Genomic DNA, 15,656 nt, shown 5'->3' with positions numbered 1-15,656 from the left:
TTAACCACTAGGCCAGAGTAAGAGTTAAGACCTTAACCATTAGGCCAGAGTACGAGTCTAAGACCTTAGCTATTAGGCAAGAGTAAGAGTTAAGACCTTAGCTATTAGGCCAGAGTAAGAGTTAGGACCTTAACCATTAAGCCAGAGTATGAGTCTAAGACCTTAGCTATTATGCCAGAGTAAGAGTTAAGACCTTAACCATTAGACCTTAGCTATTAGGCCAGAGTAAGAGTTAAGACCTTAACCTGTAGGCCAGAGTACGAGTCTAAGACCTTAGCTATTAAGCCAGAGTAAGAGTTAAGACCTTAACCAGTAGGCCAGAGTAAGAGTTAAGACCTTAACCATTAGGCCAGAGTACGAGTCTAAGACCTTAGCTATTAAGCCAGAGTAAGAGTTAAGACCTTAGCTATTAGGCCAGAGTATGAATTAAGACCTTAACCAGTAGGCCAGAGTAAGAGTTAAGACCTTAACCATTAGGCCAGAGTACGAGTCTAAGACCTTAGCTATTAGGCCAGAGTAAGAGTTAAGACCTTAACCAGTAGGCCAGAGTAAGAGTTAAGACCTTAACCAGTAGGCCAGAGTACGAGTCTAAGACCTTAGCTATTAGGCCAGAGTAAGAGTTAAGACCTTAACCATTAGGGGAGAGTACGAGTCTAAGACCTTAGCTATTAGGCCAGAGTAAGAGTTAAGACCTTAACCAGTAGGCCAGAGTAAGAGTTAAGACCTTAACCATTAGGCCAGAGTACGAGTCTAAGACCTTAGCTATTAGGCCAGAGTAAGAGTTAAGACCTTAACTATTAGGCTAGAGTAAGAGTTAAGACCTTAACCAGTAGGCAAGAGTAAGAGTTAAGACCTTAACCATTAGACCTTAGCTATTAGGCCAGAGTAAGAGTTAAGACCTTAGCTATTAGGCCAGAGTAAGAGTGAAGACCTTAGCTATTAGGCCAGAGTAAGAGTTAAGACCTTAACCAGTAGGCCAGAGTACGAGTCTAAGACCTTAGCTATTAGGCCAGAGTAAGAGTTAAGACCTTAACCAGTAGTCCAGAGTAAGGTTAAGACCTTAACCAGTAGGCCAGAGTAAGAGTTAAGACCATAGCTATTAGGCCAGAGTAAGAGTTAAGACCCTAGCTATTTTTTCAGAGTAAGAGTTAAGACCTTAACCAGTAGGCCAGAGAAAGATTTAAGACCTTAACCAGTAGGCCAGAGTAAAAGTCTAAGACCTTAGCTATTAGGCCAGAGAAAGAGTTAAGACCTTAACCTGTAGGCCATAGTACGAGCCTAAGACCTTAGCTATTAGGACAGAGTAAGAGTTAAGACCTTAACCAGTAGGCCAGAGTAAGAGGTAAGACCTTAACCTGTAGGCCAGAGTACGAGTCTAAGACCTTAGCTGTTAGACCAGAGTAAGAGTTAAGACCTTAACCAGTAGGCCAGAGTATGAGTTAAGACCTTAACCAGAATGCCAGAGTACGAGTCTAAGACCTTGGCTATTAGGCCAGAGTAAGAGTTAAGACCTTAACCAGTAGGCCAGAGTAAGAGTTAAGACCTTAACCTGTAGGCCATAGTACGAGTCTAAGACCTTAACTATTAGGCCAGAGTAAGAGTTAAGACCTTAGCTATTAGGCCAGAGTAAGAGTTAAGACCTTAACCAGTAGGCCAGAGTAAGAGGTAAGACCTTAACCTGTAGGCCAGAGTACGAGTCTAAGACCTTAGCTATTAGGCCAGAGTAAGAGTTAAGACCTTAACCAGTAGGCCAGAGTACGAGTCTAAGACCTTAGCTATTAGGCCAGAGTAAGAGTTAAGACCTTAACCACTAGGCCAGAGTAAGAGCTAAGACCTTAACCATTAGGCCAGAGTACGAGTCTAAGACCTTAGCTATTAGGCCAGAGTAAGAGTTAAGACCTTAGCTTTTATGCCAGAGTAAGAGTTAAGACCTTAACCTATAGGCCATAGTACGAGTCTAAGACCTTAGCTATTAGGCCAGAGTAAGAGTTAAGACCTTAACCAGTAAGCCAGAGAAAGAGTTAAGACCTTAACCAGTAGGCCAGAGTAAGAGTTAAGACCTTAACCTATAGGCCATAGTATGAGTCTAAGACCTTAGCTATTAGGCCAGAGTAAGAGTTAAGACCTTAGCTATTAGGCCAGAGTAAGAGTTAAGACCTTAACCAGTAGGCCAGAGTAAGAGTTAAGACCTTAACCTATAGGCCATAGTATGAGTCTAAGACCTTAGCTATTAGGCCAGAGTAAGAGTTAAGACCTTAGCTATTAGGCCAGAGTAAGAGTTAAGACCTTAACCAGTAGGCCAGAGTAAGAGTTAAGACCTTAACCAGTAGGCCAGAGTAAGAGCAAATACCTTAACCATTAGGCCAGAGTACGAGTCTAAGACCTTAGCTATTAGGCCAGAGTAAGAGTTAAGACCTTAGCTTTTATGCCAGAGTAAAAGTTAAGACCTTAACCTATAGGCCATAGTACGAGTCTAAGACCTTAGCTATTAGGCCAGAGTAAGAGTTAAGACCTTAGCTTTTATGCCAGAGTAAGAGTTAAGACCTTAACCTATAGGCCATAGTACGAGTCTAAGACCTTAGCTATTAGGCCAGAGTAAGAGTTAAGACCTTAACCAGTAAGCCAGAGAAAGAGTTAAGACCTTAACCAGTAGGCCAGAGTAAGAGTTAAGACCTTAACATATAGGCCATAGTATGAGTCTAAGACCTTAGCTATTAGGCCAGAGTAAGAGTTAAGACCTTAGCTATAAGGCCAGAGTAAGAGTTAAGACCTTAACCAGTAGGCCAGAGTAAGAGTTAAGACCTTAACCAGTAGGCCAGAGTGAGAGTTAAGACCTTAACCTGTAGGCCAGAGTACGAGTCTAAGACCTTAGCTATTAGGACAGAGTAAGAGTTAAGACCTTAACCAGTAGGCCAGAGTAAGAGTTAAGACCTTAATCTGTAGGCCAGAGTACGAGTCTAAGACCTTAGCTATTAAGCCAGAGTAAGAGTTAAGACCTTAACCAGTAGGCCAGAGTAAGACTTAAGACCTTAACCATTAGGCCAGAGTACGAGTCTAAGACCTTAGCTATTAGGCCAGAGTAAGAGTTAAGACCTTAACCAGTAGGCCAGAGTAAGAGTTAAGACCTTAACCAGTAGGCCAGAGTAAGAGTTAAGACCATAGCTATCAGGCCAGAGTAAGAGTTAAGACCCTAGCTATTAGGCCAGAGTAAGAGTTAAGACCTTAATCTGTAGGCCAGAGTACGGCTCTAAGACCTTGGCTAAGGGCCAGAGTAAGAGTTAAGACCTTAGCTATTAGGCCAGAGTAAGAGTTAAGACCTTAACCATTAGGCCAGAGTAAGAGTTAAGACCTTAACCAGTAGGCCAGAGTAAGAGTTAAGACCTTAGCTATTAGGCCAGAGTAAGAGTTAAGACCCTAACCATTAGGCCAGAGTACGAGTCCAAGACCTTAGATATTAGGCAACAGTAAGAGTTAAGACCTTAACCTGCAGGCCATAGTACGAGTCTAAGACCTTAGCTATTAGGACAGAGTAAGAGTTAAGACCTTAACCAGTAGGCCAGAGTAAGAGGTAAGACCTTAACCTGTAGGCCAGAGTACGAGTCTAAGACCTTAGCTATTAGGCCAGAGTAAGAGTTAAGACCTTAGCTATTAGGCCAGAGTAAGAGTTAAGACCTTAACCAGTAGGCCAGAGTAAGAGTTAAGACCTTAACCAGTAGGCCAGAGTAAGAGTTAAGACCTTAACCAGTAGGCCAGAGTAAGAGCTAAGACCTTAACCATTAGGCCAGAGTACGAGTCTAAGACCTTAGCTATTAGGCCAGAGTAAGAGTTAAGACCTTAGCTTTTATGCCAGAGTAAGAGTTAAGACCTTAACCTATAGGCCATAGTACGAGTCTAAGACCTTAGCTATTAGGCCAGAGTAAGAGTTAAGACCTTAACCAGTAAGCCAGAGAAAGAGTTAAGACCTTAACCAGTAGGCCAGAGTGAGAGTTAAGACCTTAACCTGTAGGCCAGAGTACGAGTCTAAGACCTTAGCTATTAGGACAGAGTAAGAGTTAAGACCTTAACCAGTAGGCCAGAGTAAGAGTTAAGACCTTAATCTGTAGGCCAGAGTACGAGTCTAAGACCTTAGCTATTAAGCCAGAGTAAGAGTTAAGACCTTAACCAGTAGGCCAGAGTAAGACTTAAGACCTTAACCATTAGGCCGGAGTACGAGTCTAAGACCTTAGCTATTAGGCCAGAGTAAAAGTTAAGACCTTAACCAGTAGGCCAGAGTAAGAGTTAAGACCTTAACCAGTAGGCCAGAGTAAGAGTTAAGACCATAGCTATCAGGCCAGAGTAAGAGTTAAGACCCTAGCTATTAGTCCAGAGTAAGAGTTAAGACCTTAATCTGTAGGCCAGAGTACGGCTCTAAGACCTTAGCTAAGGGCCAGAGTAAGAGTTAAGACCTTAGCTATTAGGCCAGAGTAAGAGTTAAGACCTTAACCATTAGGCCAGAGTAAGAGTTAAGACCTTAACCAGTAGGCCAGAGTAAGAGTTAAGACCTTAGCTATTAGGCCAGAGTAAGAGTTAAGACCCTAACCATTAGGCCAGAGTACGAGTCCAAGACCTTAGATATTAGGCAACAGTAAGAGTTAAGACCTTAACCTGCAGGCCATAGTACGAGTCTAAGACCTTAGCTATTAGGACAGAGTAAGAGTTAAGACCTTAACCAGTAGGCCAGAGTAAGAGGTAAGACCTTAACCTGTAGGCCAGAGTACGAGTCTAAGACCTTAGCTATTAGGCCAGAGTAAGAGTTAAGACCTTAACCAGTAAGCCAGAGAAAGAGTTAAGACCTTAACCACTAGGCCAGAGTAAGAGTTAAGACCTTAACCTATAGGCCATAGTATGAGTCTAAGACCTTAGCTATTAGGCCAGAGTAAGAGTTAAGACCTTAACCAGTAGGCCAGAGTAAGAGTTAAGACCTTAGCTATTAGGCCAGAGTAAGAGTTAAGACCCTAACCATTAGGCCAGAGTACGAGTCCAAGACCTTAGATATTAGGCAACAGTAAGAGTTAAGACCTTAACCTGCAGGCCATAGTACGAGTCTAAGACCTTAGCTATTAGGACAGAGTAAGAGTTAAGACCTTAACCAGTAGGCCAGAGTAAGAGGTAAGACCTTAACCTGTAGGCCAGAGTACGAGTCTAAGACCTTAGCTATTAGGCCAGAGTAAGAGTTAAGACCTTAACCAGTAAGCCAGAGAAAGAGTTAAGACCTTAACCAGTAGGCCAGAGTAAGAGTTAAGACCTTAACCTATAGGCCATAGTATGAGTCTAAGACCTTAGCTATTAGGCCAGAGTAAGAGTTAAGACCTTAGCTATTAGGCCAGAGTAAGAGTTAAGACCTTAATCTGTAGGCCAGAGTACGGGTCTAAGACCTTAGCTATTAGGCCAGAGTAAGAGTTAAGACCTTAGCTATTAGGCCAGACTAAGAGTTAAGACCTTAACCATTAGGCCAGAGTAAGAGTTAAGACCTTAACCTGTAGGCCAGAGTACGAGTCTAAGACCTTAGCTATTAGGCCAGAGTAAGAGTTAAGACCTTAACCACTAGGCCAGAGTAAGAGTTAAGACCTTAACCATTAGGCCAAAGTACGAGTCTAAGACCTTAGCTATTAGGCAAGAGTAAGAGTTAAGACCTTAGCTATTAGGCCAGAGTAAGAGTTAGGACCTTAACCATTAAGCCAGAGTATGAGTCTAAGACCTTAGCTATTAGGCCAGAGTAAGAGTTAAGACCTTAACCATTAGACCTTAGCTATTAGGCCAGAGTAAGAGTTAAGACCTTAACCTGTAGGCCAGAGTACGAGTCTAAGACCTTAGCTATTAAGTCAGAGTAAGAGTTAAGACCTTAACCAGTAGGCCAGAGTAAGAGTTAAGACCTTAACCATTAGGCCAGAGTACGAGTCTAAGACCTTAGCTATTAAGCCAGAGTAAGAGTTAAGACCTTAGCTATTAGGCCAGAGTATGAATTAAGACCTTAACCAGTAGGCCAGAGTAAGAGTTAAGACCTTAACCATTAGGCCAGAGTACGAGTCGAAGACCTTAGCTATTAGGCCAGAGTAAGAGTTAAGACCTTAACCAGTAGGCCAGAGTAAGAGTTAAGACCTTAACCAGTAGGCCAGAGTACGAGTCTAAGACCTTAGCTATTAGGCCAGAGTAAGAGTTAAGACCTTAACCATTAGGGGAGAGTACGAGTCTAAGACCTTAGCTATTAGGCCAGAGTAAGAGTTAAGACCTTAACCAGTAGGCCAGAGTAAGAGTTAAGACCTTAACCATTAGGCCAGAGTACGAGTCTAAGACCTTAGCTATTAGGCCAGAGTAAGAGTTAAGACCTTAACTATTAGGCTAGAGTAAGAGTTAAGACCTTAACCAGTAGGCCAGAGTAAGAGTTAAGACCTTAACCATTAGACCTTAGCTATTAGGCCAGAGTAAGAGTTAAGACCTTAGCTATTAGGCCAGAGTAAGAGTGAAGACCTTAGCTATTAGGCCAGAGTAAGAGTTAAGACCTTAACCAGTAGGCCAGAGTAAGAGTTAAGACCATAGCTATTAGGCCAGATTAAGAGTTAAGACCCTAGCTATTTTTTCAGAGTAAGAGTTAAGACCTTAACCAGTAGGCCAGAGAAAGATTTAAGACCTTAACCAGTAGGCCAGAGTAAGAGTCTAAGACCTTAGCTATTAGGCCAGAGAAAGAGTTAAGACCTTAACCTGTAGGCCATAGTACGAGCCTAAGACCTTAGCTATTAGGACAGAGTAAGAGTTAAGACCTTAACCAGTAGGCCAGAGTAAGAGGTAAGACCTTAACCTGTAGGCCAGAGTACGAGTCTAAGACCTTAGCTGTTAGGCCAGAGTAAGAGTTAAGACCTTAACCAGTAGGCCAGAGTGTGAGTTAAGACCTTAACCAGAATGCCAGAGTACGAGACTAAGACCTTAGCTATTAGGCCAGAGTAAGAGTTAAGACCTTAACCAGTAGGCCAGAGTAAGAGTTAAGACCTTAACCTGTAGGCCATAGTACGAGTCTAAGACCTTAACTATTAGGCCAGAGTAAGAGTTAAGACCTTAGCTATTAGGCCAGAGTAAGAGTTAAGACCTTAACCAGTAGGCCAGAGTAAGAGGTAAGACCTTAACCTGTAGGCCAGAGTACGAGTCTAAGACCTTAGCTATTAGGCCAGAGTAAGAGTTAAGACCTTAAACAGTAGGCCAGAGTATGAGTTAAGACCTTAACCATTAGGCCAGAGTTCGAGTCTAAGACCTTAGCTATTAGGCCAGAGTAAGAGTTAAGACCTTAACCACTAGGCCAGAGTAAGAGCTAAGACCTTAACCATTAGGCCAGAGTACGAGTCTAAGACCTTAGCTATTAGGCCAGAGTAAGAGTTAAGACCTTAGCTTTTATGCCAGAGTAAGAGTTAAGACCTTAACCTATAGGCCATAGTACGAGTCTAAGACCTTAGCTATTAGGCCAGAGTAAGAGTTAAGACCTTAACCAGTAAGCCAGAGAAAGAGTTAAGACCTTAACCAGTAGGCCAGAGTAAGAGTTAAGACCTTAACCTATAGGCCATAGTATGAGTCTAAGACCTTAGCTATTAGGCCAGAGTAAGTGTTAAGACCTTAGCTATTAGGCCAGAGTAAGAGTTAAGACCTTAACCAGTAGGCCAGAGTAAGAGTTAAGACCTTAACCTATAGGCCATAGTATGAGTCTAAGACCTTAGCTATTAGGCCAGAGTAAGAGTTAAGACCTTAGCTATTAGGCCAGAGTAAGAGTTAAGACCTTAACCAGTAGGCCAGAGTAAGAGTTAAGACCTTAACCAGTAGGCCAGAGTAAGAGCTAAGACCTTAACCATTAGGCCAGAGTACGAGTCTAAGACCTTAGCTATTAGGCCAGAGTAAGAGTTAAGACCTTAGCTTTTATGCCAGAGTAAGAGTTAAGACCTTAACCTATAGGCCATAGTACGAGTCTAAGACCTTAGCTATTAGGCCAGAGTAAGAGTTAAGACCTTAACCTATAGGCCATAGTATGAGTCTAAGACCTTAGCTATTAGGCCAGAGTAAGAGTTAAGACCTTAGCTATTAGGCCAGAGTAAGAGTTAAGACCTTAACCAGTAGGCCAGAGTAAGAGTTAAGACCTTAACCAGTAGGCCAGAGTGAGAGTTAAGACCTTAACCTGTAGGCCAGAGTACGAGTCTAAGACCTTAGCTATTAGGCCAGAGTAAGAGTTAAGACCTTAACCAGTAGGCCAGAGTAAGAGTTAAGACCTTAATCTGTAGGCCAGAGTACGAGTCTAAGACCTTAGCTATTAAGCCAGAGTAAGAGTTAAGACCTTAACCAGTAGGCCAGAGTAAGACTTAAGACCTTAACCATTAGGCCAGAGTACGAGTCTAAGACCATAGCTATCAGGCCAGAGTAAGAGTTAAGACCTTAATCTGTAGGCCAGAGTACGGCTCTAAGACCTTAGCTAAGGGCCAGAGTAAGAGTTAAGACCTTAATCTGTAGGCCAGATTACGGCTCTAAGACCTTGGCTAAGGGCCAGAGTAAGAGTTAAGACCTTAGCTATTAGGCCAGAGTAAGAGTTAAGACCTTAACCATTAGGCCAGAGTAAGAGTTAAGACCTTAACCAGTAGGCCAGAGTAAGAGTTAAGACCTTAGCTATTAGGCCAGAGTAAGAGTTAAGACCCTAACCATTAGGCCAGAGTACGAGTCCAAGACCTTAGATATTAGGCAACAGTAAGAGTTAAGACCTTAACCTGCAGGCCATAGTACGAGTCTAAGACCTTAGCTATTAGGACAGAGTAAGAGTTAAGACCTTAACCAGTAGGCCAGAGTAAGAGGTAAGACCTTAACCTGTAGGCCAGAGTACGAGTCTAAGACCTTAGCTATTAGGCCAGAGTAAGAGTTAAGACCTTAGCTATTAGGCCAGAGTAAGAGTTAAGACCTTAACCAGTAGGCCAGAGTAAGAGTTAAGACCTTAACCAGTAGGCCAGAGTAAGAGTTAAGACCTTAACCAGTAGGCCAGAGTAAGAGCTAAGACCTTAACCATTAGGCCAGAGTACGAGTCTAAGACCTTAGCTATTAGGCCAGAGTAAGAGTTAAGACCTTAGCTTTTATGCCAGAGTAAGAGTTAAGACCTTAACCTATAGGCCATAGTACGAGTCTAAGACCTTAGCTATTAGGCCAGAGTAAGAGTTAAGACCTTAACCAGTAAGCCAGAGAAAGAGTTAAGACCTTAACCAGTAGGCCAGAGTGAGAGTTAAGACCTTAACCTGTAGGCCAGAGTACGAGTCTAAGACCTTAGCTATTAGGACAGAGTAAGAGTTAAGACCTTAACCAGTAGGCCAGAGTAAGAGTTAAGACCTTAATCTGTAGGCCAGAGTACGAGTCTAAGACCTTAGCTATTAAGCCAGAGTAAGAGTTAAGACCTTAACCAGTAGGCCAGAGTAAGACTTAAGACCTTAACCATTAGGCCGGAGTACGAGTCTAAGACCTTAGCTATTAGGCCAGAGTAAAAGTTAAGACCTTAACCAGTAGGCCAGAGTAAGAGTTAAGACCTTAACCAGTAGGCCAGAGTAAGAGTTAAGACCATAGCTATCAGGCCAGAGTAAGAGTTAAGACCCTAGCTATTAGTCCAGAGTAAGAGTTAAGACCTTAATCTGTAGGCCAGAGTACGGCTCTAAGACCTTAGCTAAGGGCCAGAGTAAGAGTTAAGACCTTAGCTATTAGGCCAGAGTAAGAGTTAAGACCTTAACCATTAGGCCAGAGTAAGAGTTAAGACCTTAACCAGTAGGCCAGAGTAAGAGTTAAGACCTTAGCTATTAGGCCAGAGTAAGAGTTAAGACCCTAACCATTAGGCCAGAGTACGAGTCCAAGACCTTAGATATTAGGCAACAGTAAGAGTTAAGACCTTAACCTGCAGGCCATAGTACGAGTCTAAGACCTTAGCTATTAGGACAGAGTAAGAGTTAAGACCTTAACCAGTAGGCCAGAGTAAGAGGTAAGACCTTAACCTGTAGGCCAGAGTACGAGTCTAAGACCTTAGCTATTAGGCCAGAGTAAGAGTTAAGACCTTAACCAGTAAGCCAGAGAAAGAGTTAAGACCTTAACCACTAGGCCAGAGTAAGAGTTAAGACCTTAACCTATAGGCCATAGTATGAGTCTAAGACCTTAGCTATTAGGCCAGAGTAAGAGTCTAAGACCTTAGCTATTAGGCCAGAGTAAGAGTTAAGACCTTAACCAGTAGGCCAGAGTAAGAGTTAAGACCTTAGCTATTAGGCCAGAGTAAGAGTTAAGACCCTAACCATTAGGCCAGAGTACGAGTCCAAGACCTTAGATATTAGGCAACAGTAAGAGTTAAGACCTTAACCTGCAGGCCATAGTACGAGTCTAAGACCTTAGCTATTAGGACAGAGTAAGAGTTAAGACCTTAACCAGTAGGCCAGAGTAAGAGGTAAGACCTTAACCTGTAGGCCAGAGTACGAGTCTAAGACCTTAGCTATTAGGCCAGAGTAAGAGTTAAGACCTTAACCAGTAAGCCAGAGAAAGAGTTAAGACCTTAACCAGTAGGCCAGAGTAAGAGTTAAGACCTTAACCTATAGGCCATAGTATGAGTCTAAGACCTTAGCTATTAGGCCAGAGTAAGAGTTAAGACCTTAGCTATTAGGCCAGAGTAAGAGTTAAGACCTTAATCTGTAGGCCAGAGTACGGGTCTAAGACCTTAGCTATTAGGCCAGAGTAAGAGTTAAGACCTTAGCTATTAGGCCAGACTAAGAGTTAAGACCTTAACCATTAGGCCAGAGTAAGAGTTAAGACCTTAACCTGTAGGCCAGAGTACGAGTCTAAGACCTTAGCTATTAGGCCAGAGTAAGAGTTAAGACCTTAACCACTAGGCCAGAGTAAGAGTTAAGACCTTAACCATTAGGCCAAAGTACGAGTCTAAGACCTTAGCTATTAGGCAAGAGTAAGAGTTAAGACCTTAGCTATTAGGCCAGAGTAAGAGTTAGGACCTTAACCATTAAGCCAGAGTATGAGTCTAAGACCTTAGCTATTAGGCCAGAGTAAGAGTTAAGACTTTAACCATTAGACCTTAGCTATTAGGCCAGAGTAAGAGTTAAGACCTTAACCTGTAGGCCAGAGTACGAGTCTAAGACCTTAGCTATTAAGTCAGAGTAAGAGTTAAGACCTTAACCAGTAGGCCAGAGTAAGAGTTAAGACCTTAACCATTAGGCCAGAGTACGAGTCTAAGACCTTAGCTATTAAGCCAGAGTAAGAGTTAAGACCTTAGCTATTAGGCCAGAGTATGAATTAAGACCTTAACCAGTAGGCCAGAGTAAGAGTTAAGACCTTAACCATTAGGCCAGAGTACGAGTCGAAGACCTTAGCTATTAGGCCAGAGTAAGAGTTAAGACCTTAACCAGTAGGCCAGAGTAAGAGTTAAGACCTTAACCAGTAGGCCAGAGTACGAGTCTAAGACCTTAGCTATTAGGCCAGAGTAAGAGTTAAGACCTTAACCATTAGGGGAGAGTACGAGTCTAAGACCTTAGCTATTAGGCCAGAGTAAGTGTTAAGACCTTAACCAGTAGGCCAGAGTAAGAGTTAAGACCTTAACCATTAGGCCAGAGTACGAGTCTAAGACCTTAGCTATTAGGCCAGAGTAAGAGTTAAGACCTTAACTATTAGGCTAGAGTAAGAGTTAAGACCTTAACCAGTAGGCCAGAGTAAGAGTTAAGACCTTAACCATTAGACCTTAGCTATTAGGCCAGAGTAAGAGTTAAGACCTTAGCTATTAGGCCAGAGTAAGAGTGAAGACCTTAGCTATTAGGCCAGAGTAAGAGTTAAGACCTTAACCAGTAGGCCAGAGTAAGAGTTAAGACCATAGCTATTAGGCCAGATTAAGAGTTAAGACCCTAGCTATTTTTTCAGAGTAAGAGTTAAGACCTTAACCAGTAGGCCAGAGAAAGATTTAAGACCTTAACCAGTAGGCCAGAGTAAGAGTCTAAGACCTTAGCTATTAGGCCAGAGAAAGAGTTAAGACCTTAACCTGTAGGCCATAGTACGAGCCTAAGACCTTAGCTATTAGGACAGAGTAAGAGTTAAGACCTTAACCAGTAGGCCAGAGTAAGAGGTAAGACCTTAACCTGTAGGCCAGAGTACGAGTCTAAGACCTTAGCTGTTAGGCCAGAGTAAGAGTTAAGACCTTAACCAGTAGGCCAGAGTATGAGTTAAGACCTTAACCAGAATGCCAGAGTACGAGTCTAAGACCTTAGCTATTAGGCCAGAGTAAGAGTTAAGACCTTAACCAGTAGGCCAGAGTAAGAGATAAGACCTTAACCTGTAGGCCATAGTACGAGTCTAAGACCTTAACTATTAGGCCAGAGTAAGAGTTAAGACCTTAGCTATTAGGCCAGAGTAAGAGTTAAGACCTTAACCAGTAGGCCAGAGTAAGAGGTAAGACCTTAACCTGTAGGCCAGAGTACGAGTCTAAGACCTTAGCTATTAGGCCAGAGTAAGAGTTAAGACCTTAAACAGTAGGCCAGAGTATGAGTTAAGACCTTAACCATTAGGCCAGAGTTCGAGTCTAAGACCTTAGCTATTAGGCCAGAGTAAGAGTTAAGACCTTAACCACTAGGCCAGAGTAAGAGCTAAGACCTTAACCATTAGGCCAGAGTACGAGTCTAAGACCTTAGCTATTAGGCCAGAGTAAGAGTTAAGACCTTAGCTTTTATGCCAGAGTAAGAGTTAAGACCTTAACCTATAGGCCATCGTACGAGTCTAAGACCTTAGCTATTAGGCCAGAGTAAGAGTTAAGACCTTAACCAGTAAGCCAGAGAAAGAGTTAAGACCTTAACCAGTAGGCCAGAGTAAGAGTTAAGACCTTAACCTATAGGCCATAGTATGAGTCTAAGACCTTAGCTATTAGGCCAGAGTAAGAGTTAAGACCTTAGCTATTAGGCCAGAGTAAGAGTTAAGACCTTAACCAGTAGGCCAGAGTAAGAGTTAAGACCTTAACCTATAGGCCATAGTATGAGTCTAAGACCTTAGCTATTAGGCCAGAGTAAGAGTTAAGACCTTAGCTATTAGGCCAGAGTAAGAGTTAAGACCTTAACCAGTAGGCCAGAGTAAGAGTTAAGACCTTAACCAGTAGGTCTTAACTCTTACTCTGAAAAAATAGCTAGGGTCTTAACTCTTACTCTGGCCTAATAGCTATGGTCTTAACTCTTACTCTGGCCTACTGGTTAAGGTCTTAACTCTTACTCTGGACTACTGGTTAAGGTCTTAACTCTTACTCTGGCCTAATAGCTAAGGTCTTAGACTCGTACTCTGGCCTACTGGTTAAGGTCTTAACTCTTACTCTGGCCTAATAGCTAAGGTCTTCACTCTTACTCTGGCCTAATAGCTAAGGTCTTAACTCTTACTCTGGCCTAATAGCTAAGGTCTAATGGTTAAGGTCTTAACTCTTACTCTGGCCTACTGGTTAAGGTCTTAACTCTTACTCTAGCCTAATAGTTAAGGTCTTAACTCTTACCCTGGCCTAATAGCTAAGGTCTTAGACTCGTACTCTGGCCTAATTGTTAAGGTCTTAACCCTTACTCTGGCCTACTGGTTAAGGTCTTAACTCTTACTCTGGCCTAATAGCTAAGGTCTTAGACTCGTACTCTCCCCTAATGGTTAAGGTCTTAACTCTTACTCTGGCCTAATAGCTAAGGTCTTAGACTCGTACTCTGGCCTACTGGTTAAGGTCTTAACTCTTACTCTGGCCTACTGGTTAAGGTCTTAACTCTTACTCTGGCCTAATAGCTAAGGTCTTAGACTCGTACTCTGGCCTAATGGTTAAGGTCTTAACTCTTACTCTGGCCTACTGGTTAAGGTCTTAATTCATACTCTGGCCTAATAGCTAAGGTCTTAACTCTTACTCTGGCTTAATAGCTAAGGTCTTAGACTCGTACTCTGGCCTAATGGTTAAGGTCTTAACTCTTACTCTGGCCTACAGGTTAAGGTCTTAACTCTTACTCTGGCCTAATAGCTAAGGTCTAATGGTTAAGGTCTTAAATCTTACTCTGGCCTAATAGCTAAGGTCTTAGACTCATACTCTGGCTTAATGGTTAAGGTCCTAACTCTTACTCTGGCCTAATAGCTAAGGTCTTAACTCTTACACTTGCCTAATAGCTAAGGTCTTAGACTCGTACTCTGGCCTAATGGTTAAGGTCTTAACTCTTACTCTGGCCTAGTGGTTAAGGTCTTAACTCTTACTCTGGCCTAATAGCTAAGGTCTTAAACTCGTACTCTGGCCTACAGGTTAAGGTCTTACCTCTTACTCTGGCCTACTGGTTAAGGTCTTAACTCTTACTCTGTCCTGATAGCTAAGGTCTTAGACTCGTACTATGGCCTGCAGGTTAAGGTCTTAACTCTTACTGTTGCCTAATATCTAAGGTCTTGGACTCGTACTCTGTCCTAATGGTTAGGGTCTTAACTCGTACTCTGGCCTAATAGCTAAGGTCTTAACTCTTACTCTGGCCTACTGGTTAAGGTCTTAACTCTTACTCTGGCCTAATGGTTAAGGTCTTAACTCTTACTCTGGCCTAATAGCTAAGGTCTTAACTCTTACTCTGGCCCTTAGCTAAGGTCTTAGAGCCGTACTCTGGCCTACAGATTAAGGTCTTAACTCTTACTCTGGCCTAATAGCTAGGGTCTTAACTCTTACTCTGGCCTGATAGCTATGGTCTTAACTCTTACTCTGGCCTACTGGTTCAGGTCTTAACTCTTATTCTGGCCTACTGGTTAAGGTCTTAACTCTTACTCTGGCCTAATAGCTAAGGTCTTAGACTCGTACTCTGGCCTAATGGTTAAGGTCTTAAGTCTTACTCTGGCCTACTGGTTAAGGTCTTAACTCTTACTCTGGCTTAATAGCTAATGTCTTAGACTCGTACTCTGGCCTACAGATTAAGGTCTTAACTCTTACTCTGGCCTACTGGTTAAGGTCTTAACTCTTACTCTGGCCTAATAGCTAAGGTCTTAGACTCGTACTCTGGCCTACAGGTTAAGGTGTTAACTCTCACTCTGGCCTACTGGTTAAGGTCTTAACTCTTACTCTGGCCTACTGGTTAAGGTCTTAACTCTTACTCTGGCCTAATAGCTAAGGTCTTAACTCTTACTCTGGCCTAATAGCTAAGGTCTTAGACTCATACTATGGCCTATAGGTTAAGGTCTTAACTCTTACTCTGGCCTACTGGTTAAGGTCTTAACTCTTTTTCTGGCTTACTGGTTAAGGTCTTAACTCTTACTCTGGCCTAATAGCTAAGGTCTTAGACTCGTACTATGGCCTATAGGTTAAGGTCTTAACTCTTACTCTGGCATAAAAGCTAAGGTCTTAACTCTTACTCTGGCCTAATAGCTAAGGTCTTAGACTCGTATTCTGGCCTAATGGTTAAGGTCTTAGCTCTTACTCTGGCCTACTGGTTAAGGTCTTAACTCTTACTCTGGCCTACTGGTTAAGGTCTTAACTCTTACTCTGGCCTAATAGCTAAGGTCTTAACTCTTACTCTGGCCTAATAGCTAAGGTCTTAGACTCATACTATGGCCTATAGGTTAAGGTCTTAACTCTTACTCTGGCCTACTGGTTAAGGTCTTAACTCTTACTC

This window comes from Triturus cristatus, chromosome 4_1, assembly GCF_964204655.1.
Source record: "Triturus cristatus chromosome 4_1, aTriCri1.1, whole genome shotgun sequence".
Classification (NCBI taxonomy): Eukaryota; Metazoa; Chordata; class Amphibia; order Caudata; family Salamandridae; genus Triturus; species Triturus cristatus.
The sequence above is the reverse complement of the archived record's forward strand: the minus strand, read 5'-3'. Positions refer to the sequence as shown.